Genomic DNA, 20764 nt, shown 5'->3' on the forward strand with positions numbered 1-20764 from the left:
CCATGAAGCGTAGGTATCGTTGATGACACTCTCGGATACCAATGTGGAGATAAGCCTCCGTGAAGTCCAAAGAAGCCAAATATTCTCCCTTGTGGACGGCCGCAATAACAGACCGTAGCGTCTCCATCCGAAAGCGAGGCACTCGTAAGGCCTTGTTTACTCCCTTGAGATCCAGGATCGGTCGGAAGGTGCCCTCCTTTTTGGGAACCAGAAAATAAATGGAATACCGACCCGTCCGAAGCTGGTCCGGCGGGACCGGAGTCACCGCCCCCAGAGCCTGTAGGTGATTGAGTGTTTGCGCTATAGCCAGCCTCTTTTCCACCGGACCGCACGGCGACACCATAAAGAGATCCCGGAGGGGACGTACAAAATCCAACTCGTAGCCGTACCGGACCACGTCGAGGACCCATTGATCCGAAGTTATTTTGATCCATTCCTCCCAAAACCGGGACAGCCGACCTCCGATAACGGGAACGGAGGAATGGGCCTGCGCACCTTCATTGCGCGGGCTTAATGGCAGCGAAACTTTGTGAGGAGCCTCCACGTTGAGGCCTCCTGCCCCGAAAGGAAGGAGACCAGGACTGGGTTCTTGTTGCCTGTTGTCTCTGGGGAAAGGCACCACCCCGTCCCGCACGGAAACGCCTTTGGCCCCGAAAACGAGCCCTAGCATTCCCAAACGCCCGCGATTGACGCGGCTTATCCTCAGGCAACTTGTATACCTTGTTGTCTCCCAGGTCCTTAATAAGTTGATCCAGCTCCTCTCCAAAAAGCAACTTGCCCTTAAAGGGAAAGGAACCTAATCTTGCCTTAGAGGTGGCATCCGCCGACCAACGACGGAGCCACAGCAACCTCCGAGCTGAAACAGCCGATGACATTATGCGAGCCGAAGTACGCAACAAATCATATAAGGCATCCGCCGTATAAGCGACCGCAGCTTCCACGCAATTGGCCTGCTCAGCCTCACCCGGAGGAAGCTCCTGCGTAGTCAGCAATTGCTGAACCCATCGCAGGTTGGCCCTCTGCACGAGGCTGCTGCACGCCGCCGCCCGGACACCTAGGGCCGCCACATCAAAAATACGCTTCAGCAAGATCTCCAGCTTACGGTCCTGGAGATCTTTCAAGGCTATACCACCCGTAACAGGGATAGTCGTATGTTTAACCACAGCCGTGACAGCCGAATCCACCGCCGGTGTCTTTAGGAGTTCCAAGGATTCCTTAGGCAAGGGATATAGCTTTTCCATAGCTCGAGTGACCCTCAGGGAAGACTCAGGCAGCTCCCACTCCTTTGAAACAATCTGTAAAACCTTGTGATGGAATGGGAAAGTTTGGGGGGGGGGCCCGAAGCCCCGCCATAGCAATATCCCCCGTAGAGGTGTCAGCGTCCTGGGGGGGCGCCGTGAGCTCAAGCTCCTGGAGTACATGGAGAATAAGGGAGCTTAACTCCTCCTTGCCGAATAAACGCAGCACCTGGGGGTCATCCCCTTCCACGGGCATCTGTTCTTCTGCCGTCAGCAAATCTGACGGGTCCTGGGGATTCAGAACCGGTTCCGTGTCCTCCGTGCCCTCAGCCCCCCCCCCCCCCCCCCCGTGGGCGGGGAACACTGGCTCCTGAGGACCCCATGCTCAGCGGCTTTCCCTGGGGCAAGGAAGGTTTAGGGACCTTGGGGGGAGAAGGGACCTCTGCCTCCCAACCAGCTTCAGCCTGCAAAAATGCTTTGTGCATCAGAAGCACAAAATCAGACGAAAAAGGAACCGACCTCTTTAAGCTCTTCTGCAGGGATCCCGAGGGAGGAGGGGCTAGAGGGCTCCCCAAATCGCCCGGGGACCGCGTGTTTCGCTCGCTAGGGGAGGGGGGAGGGGAAGAATCATCCTCCGAAGCCTCCGGGTCTGACTGCCGCGTGGCCAAGATGGCCGCCGCACTCCTCCCCGCGGGAGGAGGGGCCGGAGAACGGCTAACAGAAGCGCCGCGATGCCGCGGCGAAGCAGGCAGACCAGAATCGCTGCGGGCAGCGCTCGGCCCCCGGGAGGGTCCCTCGTCCCCGGGAAGACATCGGGGACAGAGGCCCTCCCGCGAGAGTCGCGCCCCCGTTCCTGCACAGGCCACACAGGCTGAAGATCGAGGCATCGCGGGACAAAAAATGGAGCCCTGAGAAATTTGGCGCCAAAATCGAGGTGAGTAAACCGCTCACCAGCACAGCTCCTCGGGTGACTGAGCCACCCCCTCCGGGGTCCGTAGAGGCTCTGGCAGGCCGGGGTAAAAGTGAAAAAATCCACTGCCTGTGCCCAACAGGACTGAAGTGGCTTAAAAAGAAACTGCTTCTGTTCTTTTTTTTTTTTTTTCTTTGAAAACCCCCTTCAGGGCTGGGACCCCTGGAATTGGGGGGAGGGTGACCGGCCCACCGGTAAGCTCTCCCCCAGCCTCAAGGACCGTCTAACCCGGGAACTTTCACAGGGCAGTGCCCTATGTGCCTGCCCCACACTGAGCTCTAACCGCGCTGCGCACAAACAAACAGCAACACGAACAGATAGGATAGAGAGAAGAAAGAAACCAGATGATCTTGACCCTCTATTAAAAAGTCCCCTGTTCTTTTTTTTTTTTTTTTTTTTCCCAGTACGTATAAACTGACCAGGCCAGGACCGCAGGTTATGCCTCTCAATCTGCTGGAGTCAGAGAATATACTGAAGGATCGCAGGTGGCACACCAGTATATCTAGGGGGTGCTTTCAGTTTTCTCTCTGACTCCATCTGCTGGAGGGGAGGCATAACCCAGCTGTCTGGACTGATCCTGGTACGTACAGGGAATAACAATTGCTATATAGATATAAAAAGCTTAAATTTCCAAAGGATCAGCTGTACTGAGGGCTCTCTCTCCCCTCTCTTTCTCGCTGTTGCTCCTTATACACTACAAAAGCTTGTGAAAGCAGTGGCGTTCCCTCCCTCTGAGTTCTTATCAGATTTCAGACACAGCTGTGTGGCCTTCACTTTCTCTCTCAGGCTTTAGTATAAGTTAATTGCTAGTTTTCTCATCATAGACTTAGTGGAATAACTAAATAAACAGACTCTTGCCTGTTCGTAAACATTTCACAATGCAAGACAGTAAACAGGAATTCACTCAGAGGTTGGCCTATGGCCTTCAAATTAGTTTGTGTCTGGGTGAAAACTCTGAATCCATACGGCCTATCCTCTATATACATCCTCAACAAAAGTAACAAAAAATGACTCAAACAATAGGGTGGAACTGGTTAATAGGGAATTGTTATTTACCCTTTCAAATAACAGTAGGACTAGGGGACACTCCATGAAACTAGCAACTGGAAGATTGAAAACAAATTATAGGAATTATTTTTTCATTTATTGCATAATCAACCTATGAAATCTGTAACCTGAGAATGTATTCAAGGCATCTAACATAGTGGAGTTCAAAAGAGGGTTTGGAGAAGTTCCTGAAGAAAAAGTCCATAAACAGTTATTAGCCAGGTAGACTTGGTAAAGCAGCACTTATCCCTAGGAGTGAGACACAAAAAACAGATCAAGTATTTGGAATCTGCTGATTTTTGTAATCCGCCTTGAACTTGCATTTTGTGATGAGTACAGACAATACATTTTTAATAAACTAAACTACTTGTGACCCAGACTGGCCACTGTTGAAGACAGGATGTTGGGTTCGATGGACCTTGGACTAGACCAGAATGGCACTTCTTATGTTCAATATGATGCCAATTCCACACTTTTAAGATCTATTGCCACATAGTACCAGGCCATACTGAGTATGCAGATACATGTCCAATTTAGCTCAGGTTTCACCCATGCAAAATTTTTCCTGATTTTTCTGCTTTTTACTGTATAAGCTAAATGCCTTTAGGATGCATGCTAAGTGATAGCAAGCTTTATTGACTCGGCCTCATAGCCTATTGGTGTTTTGATATTTAACAATTTCTAAAACACTAACCTAACTATATCATAAGCCTCTAAATATAGACATTCAAATTGTCCTAATGTCCCCTTATAGTTCTTTAAAAAAAACAAAAAACCAAAACTTGTTATTAAATGGTTGAGCTCCTCCAATGAACAATCAGTTTGTGCAGCTACAGCTGAGAATTTCATTGCATCAGTTTAGTGTTGAAATCTATTTACATAATTTCAAAGCTATGTAACTGTGGCTGTTAACTTTCAATGAAATGGCCATTTCAATATTTGGTATGGTAAGAAGCAAATACTTTTTAAAAGTATGGTATGTTACACAACAGCATTATGGGCCTGATTTACTTAGTTTTTTCCCATAGATATAGAATGGGAGAAAAGCCTTAGTAAAACAAGCAGTATGCAATGTATTTTATCATAAATTTAAGTAGAAATTCTCTCTAAGTAAATATATACTGTAAATGGCATGAAAAAACAACAGTTCTGGAACAGGTAATAGTCAAAATGTGGGGATAACTGGACTTCCTTGAGACTGATATGTCTCCTCTGGTCATATATAGTATCTTTTCTTTGTTTTTCTCATTCTTAAAAACATACAAAGGTATTAATGAAGTTGTATTTTAACATGTAATTTATGAATGTATATGCTGTAAGCCATTCTGAACTGTTACAAAATATGCGGGTTATAAGAATTGTATAAATAAATAAATAAATGAGAACAGAAAATGGCAGATTTGTTTCTTAAAGGAGCCTTTACTGTCACTTTGCTTACTTCCCATGTGCTTCAGAGCTACGCTTCTACCCTGTATTTTGCTATAGGCCATTGAGCAATGGGATTTGATAGATCATGAGACCAAGATACTGTGCATGATATAGTATGCCCTTCACTCCTCATCTTGATCTGCAGTGTTCACCACTCTCAGCTATTCACATCAAGTACTTAAACTCAATTCAGGTAACTTTGCATATTCTTATAGTAAGAGAATCTCACTGGATTCATTATTGGATGCATTTGCATGCATTCATATGATCAGTAATACTGAGAGCAGTTATTATTAGATTAAATGTCTTTATTTTCCACAGGCTGTCAGTCAGTCGCCTACAGGGTTGGCAGAGAGCAGTTTGTTGGCAGAAAGAATACTCCAACCTTCTTTCTGCTGTCATTTACTTGACAAACACTATCATGTTCAGTAGTTTTCTTATCTTCCTGTCAGGATGATGACAGGCATTGTGCTGCTGTAGTAATAAAGCCAGGAAACAAAGCTGAAAAGCACGGTGAATGTGATATTTCTGTACCTTGCGATTAACTAAATACTTTTCCAGGCACAGGATGGTCATCTTGTCCGGTGTATTAGCCATGCAGGTTTTCCAGATAGCAGTGAAAATGATATCATTAGTAATGTATTGTGAATGTCTTTTGGCTTTTACTTGGTTGGGAACCCGATTCACCCGTGTTATTTTTAGCCTCCAAAAGGCAAATATTGGAAAAAAAAAAGAGAGAAAAAATGAACAGCAAATTCCTTACAAGCAAATATTTCACTGAAAAAAGGAGGACATTTGGAATGGTATGGGCTGCACAGAATGAAGGACCACTATAGACACTCTATTAACATCTTACAATTGTTTCTCTGAATGGACTTCCAATTTGCCCTTTTTGTGAGATAGTTACCTTTTTCTAGCATTTGAAAGTTTTGCTTAGGGCCTGCAGGGTTTGTTATTGTTGTTTGCATGTGGGTGGCTGAGGCCTTCTGCAGGCCTTAGATCCCAAGAGATTATCCTACCTGGGTAACATCATGGTCCAGCTGCATAAGCACTCCTATCCTGCTCCTGTATTCCTCCTTTCTTGCTTTCTGTAAAAGTACTTACCGGTATATACCGCACCCTCCATGGTTCGGGATGGGTTCCAATAATATAACCTGTACATAATTAGATAAACATAGATAAGGAACACCAATAAAACAATCTTGTTAATAAAAGTACCTTGGTAACAGGCCTTAACCATCCCAGGTGCTCTGTCTGAGCATCAAATGCCTTGGTGCTCAGACACAGGGAAGGAGTGAAGTCTAGCTGTCTGCTGGGAAAGCTATTTAACTAGGTGCTTTTTAAATGCTTTTTTAAATCCTTCTCCAAATCCTCCTCTCCTTGGCCGCTCTTTCTGTCTTGGGCTCTCCACCTCCTGGCTCAGCCTAATGAAATCTGCCAGCCGTTCCTCCCCCACACAGAAGATTTCCATGTGATGAAACAGCTGACAACAACCTCCTGTCTTTTATAGATGCTCCACTCATTTTACCTGTGGTCATATTTGTGTGCAAAAGTGACTTTCCCCCACTAATACAGGCTCAGGAGGTGAAGCAAAATAAGCGCCTGCACTATGAGTTGCACTTTCTTGCACACTTTAGTGATTACTGGGTAATGTGGTTGGTTACTGCCTCTCACACTTCAGTGTATGACTGTGTAGCTTGCAAAAAGCCTGCACTGTCTTCATAAAAGATTCAGGCCCCAGTGTGACTCCAGATGCAGGACTTGAACATGGGATGCCACTCTGCAGCAGCATATGGATAGCTTTTATTTTAACTTGAAAGCCAAAAATAGGTCTTCTTTAAAGTGTACAGATTAACTCCAGTATGTTACATCAGCAATTAAAGCTAAAAAATATTGGGCTCGCACTAGAAAAACATAGAGGTCCACATTTAGCAGTGCAGGGAGCAGGAACTTAGCCAATAGTGAGCACTGCACAACTAAACTTACACAGGTAACTCTGGTTGGACAAAATGCTGGCCTAAAAATTAGCATGACTTTTGCTAGTGAAACAAAGTTATTTTTTATCTCTTTGTTCTCTCTACTGCTTTCTATTATTGACCCCTTTGTCACAATATGTAGTGAAATTTTGTAGAGTAGCTGTCAAGAGCTACTCTCATCAATGGCATGAAAAACGTTATGGATAATTAATCCAACCTTGAAAGCCCTTTTGGAATCCAGAGCAATTTTATTAGTGGTTTGAAGTATTGTCTGTTGAATGTTTCCCACTTTCTGAAGATATCTCATCATCAATAATCTAATAAGGTGATCTGGAAGAAAAGCAATATCGAGCATGCTGCGTTCTTATAAGACTGAGGCTTGAGCTTTAGAAATCAATAAAACACATGTGAAGTAGTTGATTGCATTTCCATCAAAACCCTTCAGCTGATAAAGTGAACCTGAGTCACCACTGTTCTAGAGAAGCAATTAGAGCACACATCAGTTAGTTGTTACAGCTTATTGTCTTTATAACCCTGTAAAAAAAATATAACCATAGAAAATATTCAAGCAAATGATAAAGAAAACAGCACTGTGTAATTTATTTTGGTCCTGATAGTTTCCTCTTCCTCCTTTCTTCTTACAGCTCAGTCAAACAGTGCTGAGATGCGGCTCTATGAGCCTTCATTCCCAACTATCTGGAGTATTTTACTCATGTTCCTTGGGGCAGCTGTAATGAATATGCATGTGAGAGATTTGCATACATTGGACACTTGGTGAATGCAAATCTATCTCATGTATATTCATTGTGGCAATCCTGAAAACCCGACTGGATAGGTGTGCCTGCAGGAGAGGGGTGGGAAACACGGAGCTAGATAACCTCAGGGACTTATATTTGCAATCAATTCCCAATTTAAAAAAAAAAATCTTGACAGAGCTTCTGGGAGCTGCCACCAGTCCTTTTTCTCAAGAATTTGTACCTTCCTGTAGAGTTTCATCACTAACTTGTGTCTAGCTCATCAAGAGAGAAATTCATCAGGATTTCCCCAGGTAAATCTGCTACTGAATATATATTTCCTAAAGTTACCCAGGTAATTTAGGCCAGCAACGTCTCTGAGCAGACTCAGCTTTAAGTTTAGCCAGACAGCATTCAATATCACTCCTCAAATACCCCCTGCCGCCCTTCTTGTTACCCAGCTCAGTAGTTACCAAGGTTAAAATAGGCAGAGAGAAAGGGGAAATGCTCCATGGCAGGATTTTGTCTGGGTGACTGAAAAGTTACCCACCCAAGCCCCTTTGAATATGGACCTCTAAACTCCCTGCATTAACAAAACAGGACCCTGAAAATGCAGAGCACCAAATGTGGGACTGAACGAGGACCAATATGCCACAAGTAAGAATGAAAGGATCTGATAGCCCATGGCACTTAGGAGGTAATGATCTAAATTTTAGAAAAGAAATATAATCTGTTAGGCTCAAGCAGTGTGGCAAGGAAAGGTGGAAAGGGAGAGGCAGTGAATCCCACAGCCCTTACACAAAAAGCACAATTTGGCATCTGTCTGATTTCTGCTTCATGGAACTCAGCGCTTGCATCCTTTTTACTTCGTTTCAACAGAGATGGCTGAACCGTGTGCTGCAATGCTATCAATTAACAAAAAGAGATTTATGCTTGATGTATTACTGCAATTTTTCTTTTCAATGGTAATATTTTCATTACATTCTATCATAGTAACAGTTCTTTCTGTAAGGGACAAATATTTCTGAGAAATAATAATCTGTTGATTTCAACGGAGACCTGTGCAGTTTCTTACAACCAGCCCTAGAAAGCCATCACTTTAACAAAAGGCTCCATATATTGGTGCAGTGGTGCCCAAACCTGCCCTGGGGACCCCCCAGCCAATCAGGTTTTCAGGATATCTACAATGAATATGCATGAGAGAAAATGTGCTAGCACTGCCTCCAAAACATGCAAATTTTCTCTCATGCATATTCATTCTGGATATCCTGAAAACCTGACTGACTGGGAGGTCCCCAGGACAGGGTTGGGAACCACTGTGTTAGTGCAATGTGTGACTTGCAGAAATTATAAGCACTTTTTACTATCAGTTTCAGGAGCAGAAATGCAGAACTATCTTTCATTATGGTTTGACAAGTGTGTGCTTATGATAGAAAACTGTGCAAGAAAATTCTTAAAATAACATATCCCATGACAGGGACCATTCAAGGTTGATGAGCTGGATACAAGTTAGTGATGAAACTCTACAGGAAGACACAAACTCTTGAGAAAAAGGACTTTTGGCAGCTCCCAGAATACAAGCTCTGTCAAGATTTTTTTTTTTAAATTGGGAATTGATTGCAAATATAAGACCCTAAGGTTATCTAACTCCGTGTTTCCCAACCCTCTCCTGGAGGCACACCTATCCAGTCGGGTTTTCAGGATTGCCACAATGAATATACATGAGATAGATTTGCATACACCAAGGGCCAGATTTTAATAGCTACGCGCGGGCATAGATTTGTGCACGCAACCCGGAGCGCACAAATCTACGCCCGATTTTATAACATGCACGCGCAGCCACGCGCATGTTATAAAATCCGGGGTTGGTGCACGCAAGGGGGTGCACACTTGTGCACCTTGCGCGCTCCGAGCCCTAGGGGAGCCCCGATGGCTTTCCCCGTTCCCTCTACTCTCCCCACCTTCCCCTCCCTTCCCCTATCTAACCCGCCCCCCAGCTGTACCTAAATCCCCCCCTACCTTTATTTTGCTATTTACACCTGCCTGAGGCAGACATAACTTGCGCGCGCCGGCCAGCTGCCAGCATGCGATCCCCCGACACGGCCGCTGTGCCGGAGGCCTCGGTCCCGCCCCCAGACTGCCCCCGGACCCGTGCCCTGCCCATGCCCCCACCCCTTCCCGCCCCTTTTTCAAAGCCCCGGGACATACACGCGTCCTGGGGCTTGCGCACATCACCGGGCCTATGCAAAATAGGTCTGGCGTGCATAACGAGCAGGGCTTTTAAAATCTGCCCCCAAGTGTCCAATGTATGCAAATCTCTCACATGCATATTCTTTACAGACATCCTGAAAATGTAACTGGTTAGGTGTACCTCCAGGACAGGGTTAGGAAACACTGGTCTAAATTACTAAAAAAAATATCTTTTAATAAGATTAGATGACTTAAAAATAATTTGAATAACATCTGGGCTTTTTAAGGGCTCATGCTTGCAGATTCCAAAGGGAGGGTTGCTGCATGACTTCTTGCTGAGGACCTTTACTTCAATGGCTGCCCAAAGTGACATGAGTAAAATACTCCAGATAGTTGGGAATGAAGGCTGATAGAGCCACACCTCAGCCCTGTTTGACTGAGCTGTAAGAATAAAGGAGGAAGAGGAAACTATCAAGACCAAAACAAACTACACAGTGCTGTTTTCTTTATCATTTGCTTGAATATTTTCTATGGCTAATTTTTTTTACAGGGCTATAAAGACAATAAGCTGTAACAACTAACTGATGTGTGCTCTAATTGCTTCTCTACAACAGTGGTGACTCAGGTTCACTTTATCAGCTGAAGGGTTTTGATGGAAATGCAATCAACTACTTCACATGTGTTTTATTGATTACTAAGGCTCAAACCTCAATCTTATAAGAACGCAGTGTGCTCGATATTGCTTCTTTTCCAGATCACCTTATTAGATTATTGATGATGCGATATCTTCAGAAAGTGGGAAACAATCAACAGACAATACTTCAAACCACTAATAAAACTGCTCTGGATTCGAAAGGGCATTCAAGGTTGGATTAATTATCCATAACTTTTTTCATGCCATTGATGAGAGTAGCTCTTGACAGCTACTCTACAAAATTTCACTACATATTGTGACAAAGGGGTCGATAAGTAATAAAAAGCAGTAGGGAGAACAAAGATAAAAATAACTTTCTGTTTCACTAGCAAATGTCACCCTCTGTTTCATCTGTCTAGTAACATCTTTAGCAATCTCGCTCCATTTTGGCATCAAATACTTTCCTGTTAATCTCATAAAATTGTCAGAGCCAAATAAATCAAAATACTTTTAAACAGGGCTTTTTTTAGGGGGTATGTACTGGTACGTAGTACCAGCACCTTTTTCTCCACCTGCTTGAATTGACCTGTTGTCCCCCTAAAAAAAAAAACCCAAAAAAACATGCATCCAGTTCCACCTACGATCCTACTCCCAGTGTCTTCTCTTCTGTGTGGAGAAGGGACTTGGGGAAAAGAGACTGCAGCCTGGGAAGGAAGTGGAGGGTAGAGGAGGACTGATGCTTGGCCCCTGGGGAACGAGAATACATTCAGCCTTGCCTGCTGGGAAGATGGAGATGCAAGACAGTAAGGGCAAAGTAGTGTGAGGTTGTGGGATGTATTCAGGGCCGGCGGAAGCACTAGGCGAACTAGGCGATCGCCTAGGGCGCTGAGCATTAGGGGGCGCCGAGCCGCTGATGGCCAATGGCCGCCGGTGGACGTCATCCCAATAGCGGCTGAGCGGTGAACTACTGCTATGCTGTGTGCCGGATACACACAGCAAGAAGATCGGCGGGGCCGTGGTGGAGCTCAAGTCACCACGGCCGGAAGAAAACAATCGCGTCTAAACATGCTGGTGCTCCAGCTCCTTCCTGCCCGCGCGGCCCCGGAAGAAAAATGTTGCCGGAGCCGCGCGGGCAGGAAGGAGGAGGATCATCAGCCAATGCAGGAGCTTCTCCTCCTTCCTGCCCGCACGGCCCCGGAAGAAAAATGTTGCCGGAGCCGTGCGGGCAGGAAAGAGGAGGAGCATCAGCCGCGTACAGAAGAGGAGCAGCGCGGCTCGAGAAGTCCGGGGCCGCTGCAGAGCCCATCCTGCAGCGGCCGTGAAGAGGAGGCCCAGAGGTGAGAGAGAGACTGAGGGTTTGTACAGTGTGTATGTGTGCGTGTATGAGATGAGTTGAGAGACTATGTGTGGGAGTGAGGACCTGAATGTTTGCAGAGACAGCATGTGAGAGCCTCTGTGTGTGTGTGAGAGAGACAGCATGTGACAGTGAGAGCCTGTGCTTGAGCAAGATAGCATGTGGGAGTGAAAGAGAGCCTGTGTGCCAGAGTCAGACAGCATGTGCCAGTGAGAGACTGAGTGTATGAATGATTGTATGAGAGAGAGCATGTGACAATGAGAGCCTGTGCTTGAGCAAGACAGCATGTGGGAGTGAGAGAGAGCCTGTGTGCCAGAGTCAGACAGCATGTGCAAGAGAGAGACGGTGTATACATGATTGTATGAGAGAGAGCATGTGAGAATGAGTGCCTGTGTATGTGTGTGTGTGTGAGAGAGAGAGAAAGCATGTGAGAATGAGAACCTGACTGTGTGTTTGAGGGAAGAAGACAGATGGAGAGAAAAGAAATATGTTATAAAAGGAATTGGCAAAAAAATAAGAAAGGGAAGGTGGAAAAAAAAAAAGCCTGTGACCAACTGATTAGAAAACTAAGATCAGACAGCAAATGTAAAAAAAAATAAATTATTTTTTACTGATTGGAACATGTAATCTTTGGGAATGTGCAAGAGTAGCACTTTCTCTATGCGGATCTCACAATGTACCATGAGGCCTGCACAGAGGAGGCAGCAGAATGGGCTTCAGTGCCAATAGTAGCAATCAGCACCTCCGCAATAGCCATACAGCAACAGTGACAGTGGCAGCAGAGGAATGAGAGAGGCTCTGAGGTTGCTGGCAAAAGAAAGAGAGGGGGGTCTCTGCCTTTAGTGTGTGCATGTGTATGAATGGGAGTTTGCCTGGCGGTGTATGTGTGTGAATGCATGGGTGCCTGCCTGAGGGTGTGTCTGTGTATGAGAATGAATGGGTGTCTTCCTGGGGTTTGTATGTGTGAGAATAGATGCCTGCCTGTTTGTGCTGTATGTGTGTGTGTGTGTGAGAATAAATTGGTGCCTGCCTGGGGGTCTGGGTGTGAGAATGAATGTGTGCATGCCTGGGGGATGGGGAGGGAGTGGTGTGAAAATGAATGGGAGCCCGCCTGGGGGTCAGTGTGAGAATGACTGGGAGCTTGCCTGTGTGTGTGTGTGTGTGTGTTTGTGTGAGAACGATTGGAAGCTTGCCTGGGAGTGTGTGTTTGTGTGTATGTGAGGGAGCCAGTGAGAGCATGAGTGTGTATGAGAAAATCCAGGGGAGTAAGAGTTTGTGGGGGGGGGGGGGGGGGTGTGGAGGGGGAGAGAGTGCCTTAGAGCCTGAGTGTGTCAGTGTCTGTGAGAGCGAGAGGTTATGGTTGGGTATAAGAGCATGAATGTGTGTGTATGTGACAGTGTATGTGTGAGAGAGAATGGACATGTGAGTATGTGTGAGAGAGAGAGGATAACCTCAATCAAGAGCTTCCATGTATGGACAGCAGGGGCTTTTTAAAATCCTTATTAGTTTTAATTATTGTGTGTTATTTGATATATGTGCTGTTTTGAAATATTTTATTGGTTTTAGGAAATTGTAAAAAATGTATATGATTTTAATTAATAGAAATTCTATTTATCAGTAGTTTTAAAATATTATTTTATTAGTATGGTTTTACTATTATAACTGATGCTTTATGTTTCTTGATTTTATTTGTTTTATGAAGAATGGTGGTTCTGTTTTTCCATTGTTAATACACAGAGTCTGGCTTCTTGGGGTTTCCATTTCAGTTTTTTCTAATTTGTGCTCCTTTATTTTGTATTCTGTATTTGGTGAGGGTCTGTCTCTGCTCTGTGTGTGTGACCATGATGAGAGATTCTGCTAGCATAGGGATCTATAGCAATCGGGTTTGTTTTGTTTCCTCAGTAGGTGGAGTATTGGTATTCTAGGACCCAGTGTAATATTTACCCTTGCTTTTTCACAGGTAGGGTTATTGTTGTTTGGGTCCTTGGTGTTATTACTGTTGTGTTACTATGGGATTGCAGTATAGATTTTGAGTGTCTTTTTTGCGAGGTTTTGTGTTAGTTCACAATGTGCCTGGCAGTGGAAGCTGTTTGTGCTGCTGTTACTGTGAAGTGACACCAGAATTTGAAAATATCTTTCAGTATGATGAGCTGTAAGGGAAACATCCAAGCTCCATTGTTTGGGGGAATTTCAGTGGATGCACAGAGTTACAGAACTGGAGGTACAGGATTTATATTGACATTCTGTTCCTTCCTATATATTCCTGACTTCACTCTCATAGCCACATAGAATCAGTTGACTGAGGCTATCAACATAATTTTATAGTGTGAAACTGGCCAGCTTTTTAAAATAACGCAGAGGACCCTTTGGACTTTTTTATTAACACTTTTTTTTAATAACCAATTTTAAAGCAGGATCCATGCTATAGAGGTGGGTGAGATGAAGAAATGTCATTTTGGCGCCCCCCCCCCCCCCCCCCCCCCAATTCTTCTGTCTGGAGACACCACTGATTTTCTGTGACCTTAAGCATTAGTACAAGAAGGATTAAGGGGGGATGCTGGAGAGGCACACATGCATTGGCCCCCGGGCACCGGAGACCCTTGGTGCGTCACTGGGTGCGAGCCATATGGAGCCGCAAGTGGTGGCAAAGAGGAGTGGAGTTTGGCAGGCCGCAAGCAGTGCCCAACCTGCTTGCGACCCAGAAAACCCCAGTCAGCGGGCGTGATCGAGAATGAGGTAAGGGTCGGGGCCGAGACCGGTGGGGGGGGGGGGGGCGCAAGGGAGAAGGCTCGCCTAGGGCGCCAAATCCCCTTGCACCGGCCCTGGATGTATTATGTTGTGGCCAGCAAGCCTGAGTAGAACTGGTATAGCGCTAGAAAATCACAGATCCTTGTGGTGAGTAAATCAAAAAATGAAGTCTTAAAGCACACATTTCCACCTTTTATTCCGGAATACTTAAAGCAAGGTTTTGGTCCCCCGACACGGACCGTGTTTTGCCACATGGGCTGTGTTGGGAGGGACAGAGACCCAGAGAACACTGATGTCAGAAAATAATGTGTAAATCAAACTTTAATCCAGCAAATCGCTCAGAGGAAACGCCAAAGGGTCGAAAAACAGGCACCTTGAGGAGAGTTATTCAGATAAACTGCTTCCAAGTGGCCACAACCTGAGGCACGCAGAAAGCTCTCAACCCTTACAAAGGAGCAGCTTTCTAACCTTAAGCTGAGCAGTGACGGTGTCTCTGCAAGAGCTTTAAGTCTTTATTTTTTTATTTACTCACCACAAGGATCTGTGATTTTCTAGCGCCATACCAGTTCTACTCATAGTTAGTCACCACTAGCGTATACCGCCCATCATCTCCACTTCCTATTGGCTGTGGCCACCAGGCCCCCATCTTTGTCCATTTATGTGGTCTTCTATTGGAGCTGCTAAGCCCCTGTTATTGTTGTGAGAGGGGAGCATGATGTTAAGGTCCAAAATGTCTAGACAACAAAAGTAGAAAAAAGCCTTTTCCTTTTGGTTTAGTGATTCAAATATGTCAGCTTTGGGAATGGGAAAGTGCAGCATCTCTGATATCTTTGTATTTTGCCCGGTACAGGAGTAAATGCATATGTTTCTATTTTTTCTTTGTTGCACTGCATGCAGATTCTGGCTTCTTAGGGGTTTCCAGTTGACTTTTTGGCTGCATATTTCTATTTATAATTTGTGGCCACTTATTTTGTATTTGGTGAGGATCTATCCATATTCTGTCTGTGTGATCAAGGTGAGATAAATTGCTATTATGTAATGATGTGTAACAATCTGGCTTGTTCTGTTTTCCCGATAACAGGTGCATTAGTATTCTAGAGTCAGGTGTGTTATTTGCATTGCTGTCAATTTTCTAGGCTTTGCAGCCGGTTGCATGGGGGTGGTGCCCTGGATGGTTGCCTCTTTCCATTCCACCCTCAAAGTGGGGTCTGCATAGGAGTACCACCACCTTTTTTCCAGAAAAAAGCACTGGTTTTGAATATATACAGATAAACAATATGTCTTGCCTAGTAACTTAAGGTAAATACGTGAATACAATATTAATGATCTCAAGTGACCCTCTAGTCAAAAATAGTAACTTCAGCGGAACAGAACAGTGCATCCTAACATTTTCAAGCTGAAGGCACACCTAGTTTAATAAAAATGTTTTATGCCATACCAACCTCCGCAGAATAGGCAGTACAGACATGAAGAGGACTCTTGACCAAAATAAGAGCTAGGGAAGCACTGAATGCCCCACCAGTCTCTCTTCCAAATTTTAAAACCAAGGGGGGGGGGGGGGGGGGGGGGGGCGGATGGCAGAGACATACATGAACCAGTCACAATAGGCTATCTCCCTCATATACAAGTATAGAAGGGAGAAGTTGGTGTGGTGTGGGCAGCTGCATCACTTAGGTACTGACTGCCAGAGCTCCTTCTCTGTTGCTACTGTAAACAAACGCTCAAAGTAACGCCTAGAGCTTAGTGAAAACTCTCTTCATCTCACTCAACCTGGGGAAAGGACAGAGAAACTGAAGAACTCGGAGGAGGATGTGGAAGACGAGGAGATGCTGCGTGCAATATGTGCCGTACAAAGTGGGGCTCAGTTATCTGTGCCCTGCATACTGCCTATTAATTACCACACTCTGGGACTCATACTGTAGCTAGGAAGGAGAGGCGGGCATGATTACACATGTTCTCAGGAAAGAGCTCCTACACATTTAAGAGCCACTGCTGGTATTTCTTGTAGCTGCAAGGTGCTAAGAGCAGATCCAGGTGCTGGCCTGTGCCTGAGCATCAGGCAGTGATGACTTTTCCTTTGCTCAGCTGATCAGACTGAAGCCACCCTGGTTGGGAAACTATGGGAGAGAAAAAAAATAGGCTGATTATTTTTGGAAATGGTAGCAACTGGCAAAAGGTTGACATTGTCCAATGATGACAGTTCCAGAAATTAGTTTGTTCCTGATAAGTGAATCTGTCTAATCATGCAATAAAAGTAAGAATTATACTACTCTGCAATACAAAAAAATGCTAGGTTTACTAACAAACAACTAGTCTTAAAATATTAAAGTGAGGTAAAATTCTTCTATTGAAAAGTGGTCTCCCAAGACATCTTGAAAATTTGCAAAATGAGATTCAGTCTTCATGAACAACTATAGATCTGGACCAATGTGAACACAAACTGCTGTCATCAGGCAACAGGCCCATTTTGTACATTGCAAAAATGTCTGATGGATAGATTTGATATCAAAACATCATGAAAAGTGTTGTGGATCTGTGGAATGACCTCCTGGAGTAGGTGTTGAGAAGGGGGGTGTTTAGTGTGCCCTTGGGCATCAGCCCGACCCCAGACGAATCCAGGGCTGAACCAAGGGGTGACGGCTTGTCCCAGCATGGCTAAACCCGGTCTTACCCTCTGCCGGGCCTGCAAGCTCCCAGAGCCAACAACAGATGATGTTGGTAGGGGAATGGTCCTCCGACTGTTCCGAGCCCTTTCGGACCTGCCGCTTGAATCGGCAAGGAGCAGCAGGCCGGCCTGAGGTTGAGGGCAGACGGAGGCCTTGACACGTAGACAGGACTATGATTGATGCGACAGCACCTTGGACGAGACTGGGTTGATGCGACAGCATCACAAGCATGATGATTAACTTGATCCAAACAAGACAAGACGTAAGGCAGGAGGACATTGGCACTGTCTCTCAGGGCGCCCTACTCAGCCCACCCGCGGGACTGAGTCGCGAACCACCCTGTCCCACTGCGTGCCCTACACAGCCCTAAGAGGCTGGTCACGGACCACGAGGAGAGCGGGACAAGCGCAGGGAAGACCCAGGCAAGGAGGAACTCCAATGATGAAGCCGGTGTCATCCAAAGCTTCCCCCATGGCTGGATGTACGTGTTACAACAGCTACCATTATGGCTGACTAACGTGGAGATAACCCATATCCATAAGGTAGTTCGCAAATATTTATGGGGCCCACATAAGGCACGCCTTCCGCTCCACATTCTGATGTTGCTGGGAGCTCAGGAAGGCCTTGCCTGCCCTAATTGGAGAGACTATAACCTTACTTGTGTTTTACGACACATATACGACTGGATTAATGACACTAGTATATGTTCCCCGACTTCATTTCTTAAGGAGTGGCTGGCCCCTTTCAGTCCTCGGAATTTATTACAAATTCCAGGAGCAGATGTCCCAGGGCAGTTTAAAAAGAGTATTCTCTTACATTCAGGGAGAGGAGCTTGGCGATTTTTGTGTCAGACCAAGCTTAATATGAAATGCACATCTACACCCTATCTGACCTTTGTGGGAAACCCCCAATTCCTTAGTAGAATGACTTCTACTGTAATCCAGAACTGGAATTCCCAAGGGCTAGACAGTATACAGCAATGTTTAGACTCCCAAAATGTTTGTGCTTAAAAGTTTTCAAGACCCAAGATTTCTTTGGGTATCTCCAGATACGCCACTATATACAATCACTGGCACTAATGCAGCAGGACTTCCACAAGGCTTGTGACCTTAAAACTTTTTTCATAGCAATGGGAAGGAAACCTAATTCGAGTAGTACTTTTTCTAGAATTCTAAAAGGTTTTGACAACCAGTCGGCCATGGTGTCCATTCAAGGGAAATGGGTGAAGCAGGCTAACATTAATCTCTCTTTCAATGAAATTAAACTGATATTGCAGGATTGCTATCGTTTATCTGAGAATGTTGTCCTGAGGGAAGTGGGGTATAAAGTGTTACATTGTATGTATATGTCCAGGTCTAGGATGTATGTGGCGAAGCTATGTGATACAGCTATCTGTGTGAAATGTCATAAGGGAGTGGGAACCTTGTATCATTGTTTATGGGAGTGCAAATTGATTACCCTCTTTTGGAACGAAGTGATACTGGAATTAGGAACAATACTTGGAAAATCAATCCCCAGGGACCCGAGACTAGGACTGTTTCATATCCCTGGAACAGTCTTGGAAATGATGTCGATCACAGATCAACTTTTTCTGAGGAAAGCCTTACTGATCGGTCTGCAGACGATTATGGCGAAGTGGATCTCCGCGGAACACCCTGTGAAGGTTCACTGGTGGAACAGGATGAACAACCTAATGAAGTTTGAATATATGTCTGCCATGGACAAATCATGGAAGGTACTATGAACCTGGGAGGAGATCTGGTTGAAATATTGGGGAATACTTCCACAGACTATGAAAGATGTGCTCAAGAACCTACATCGCATAGAGTACAAAGAAGCTTCCAGAAATTCATCATAGATTCCGCGTGATAAAGTAATCGGACCCCACAAGAAGACCATGGAGGGTGGGGAGAGGGAGGGTTGGGATAAAGAAAGATTGTATAGCATGAAGTCTGTATAGCACAAAGTCCATACAGCAGTTGCAGTTTCTATATTTTTCTAGAGATATAGATGGACGGAAATGATATACATTAAGAGGTAGATCTTCAAAACATACGCGCGAGCGAACAAAAGTAAACCATATTTTATAAGATACATGCGTAGCTGCACGTATCTTATAAAATCCGGGGTCGGCGCACACAAGGCTGCGCAAAATCGGCAGCCTGCGCGCGCCGAGCCACGCAGCCTGCCTCTGTTCCCTCCGAGGCCGCTCCGAAATCGGAGCAGCCTCGGAGGGAACTTTCCTTCCGCGTCCCCCCACCTTCTCCTCCCTTCCCCTACCTAACCGACCCCCCCAGCCCTATCTAAACCCCCCCTACCTTTTTTGGCAGATTTACGCCTGCCAAAAGCAGGTGTAAATCTGCGCGCGCCAGCGGGCTGCTGGCATGCCATCACCCGACCCGGGGGCTGCTCTGGAGGCCCCGACCATGCCCCCGGGCCGGCGTCCCGCCCCTGACATGCCTCCCACCCCGCCCTGAAATACGTGCCGCCCACCCAACATGCCCCTGACACGCCCCCTTTGCAAAGCCCCGGGACTTACACGCGTCCCGGGGCTTGCGCGCACCACCGAGCCTATGCAAAATAGGCTCGGCGCACGCAGGGGGGGTTTGTGGTAGGTTTTTTGGGGGGTACGCGTGTATCTTACGCGCGTACCCCTTTGAAAATCTACCCCTTATTGAACATGTTCTTACAGTTGTTTATGTATAATATTATGAAAACTCAATAAAGAAACGATAAAAAAAACAAACAAACAAACACCTAACTAGCTAGCTTTGAATATTGTCAGAAAACGAGAAGATGTGTGGCACAAGTGGCTGTTCAATACATTAGTCCACAAATTTTTTTTCAATCTGAGAGAACAAAAGAAACACTTAAGGCACAGATACATTTAAATAGTTCATAATACTAACCCCAACACAGCCATGTTTCACACCAGGGCTGCGTCAGGGGGACCAACAAGCATTCATTTTGTCTCAGAAAAGCTCATAGATGGCGAATACTTCAAAAGAGGAGGAGGACTCAAGAGGACATAAGCTCCAAGGCTTTTCAGCAGTTTGTAAGCATACATAACTGTTTATCAGGACCCAGCTCATTAATATTTTCAGTTAAGAGTACCCGCCTGCCCTTGCTTTGGCTCAGGATTGCTTATTTTGATATCATCAAAACAGTGAGTCCCTGTTGTGGAATCTTTTCTTCGGGTTAGATTATACGAGACTCCCCCTGGTCTTTTACGTGTTTGTTGACTACGTCGGCTTAAACGAAATAATCTCCGACCCATGCTCCTTTTGAAGTTCCTTCCCTCAAGAGAGGCTCTTATCCCCATCGGGTCTTTATGAATTGTTTCCCTCCTCATCAAATGTTTATTGTACATCGTAGTTTATGTCCTCTTGAGTCCTCCTCCTCCTTTGAACTGTTCACCATCTATGAGTTTTTCTCAGACAATGTGGATGCTTGTTGGTCCCCCTGATGCAGCCTTGGCGCAAATCACGGCCATGTCGGGGTTAATATTATGAACTATTTAAAAGTATTTGTGCCTGAAGACATAAGAGGGGGCAAGATGGCGTCCTGACCGGGTGTATGGAAGAGAGCTGCTCTAACTCTTGAGAAGTTTCCTAAAATGCCACTGAAAAGAAAAGGGAAGTTGAGGGTTTTTCCCTCAATACCTACCCAGTTAACTGAGCAAGCTCTGATAACGTCCTTCCTCACCCAGGGAGCTGCACAAATTGAGGCGGTGAATCCCGTTGTGAAAATGCCTGGAGGAGAGGCAAATTCACCTGGGA

The 20764-nt window shown here is 45.5% G+C and overlaps 1 long non-coding RNA gene across 1 annotated transcript in view; it reads right to left on the reverse strand.

Moving 5' to 3' along the window:
* Positions 1-20764, reverse strand: part of LOC115086053 — a 34093-nt gene that overhangs the window by 4920 nt on the left and 8409 nt on the right. Inside the window, exon 2 of the long non-coding RNA XR_003855039.1 lies at positions 5788-5837. This is a non-coding gene — a long non-coding RNA (uncharacterized LOC115086053). The remainder of the gene's footprint in view (positions 1-5787; positions 5838-20764) is intronic.

This window comes from Rhinatrema bivittatum, chromosome 2 (assembly GCF_901001135.1).
Source record: "Rhinatrema bivittatum chromosome 2, aRhiBiv1.1, whole genome shotgun sequence".
NCBI classification, from domain to species: Eukaryota; Metazoa; Chordata; class Amphibia; order Gymnophiona; family Rhinatrematidae; genus Rhinatrema; species Rhinatrema bivittatum.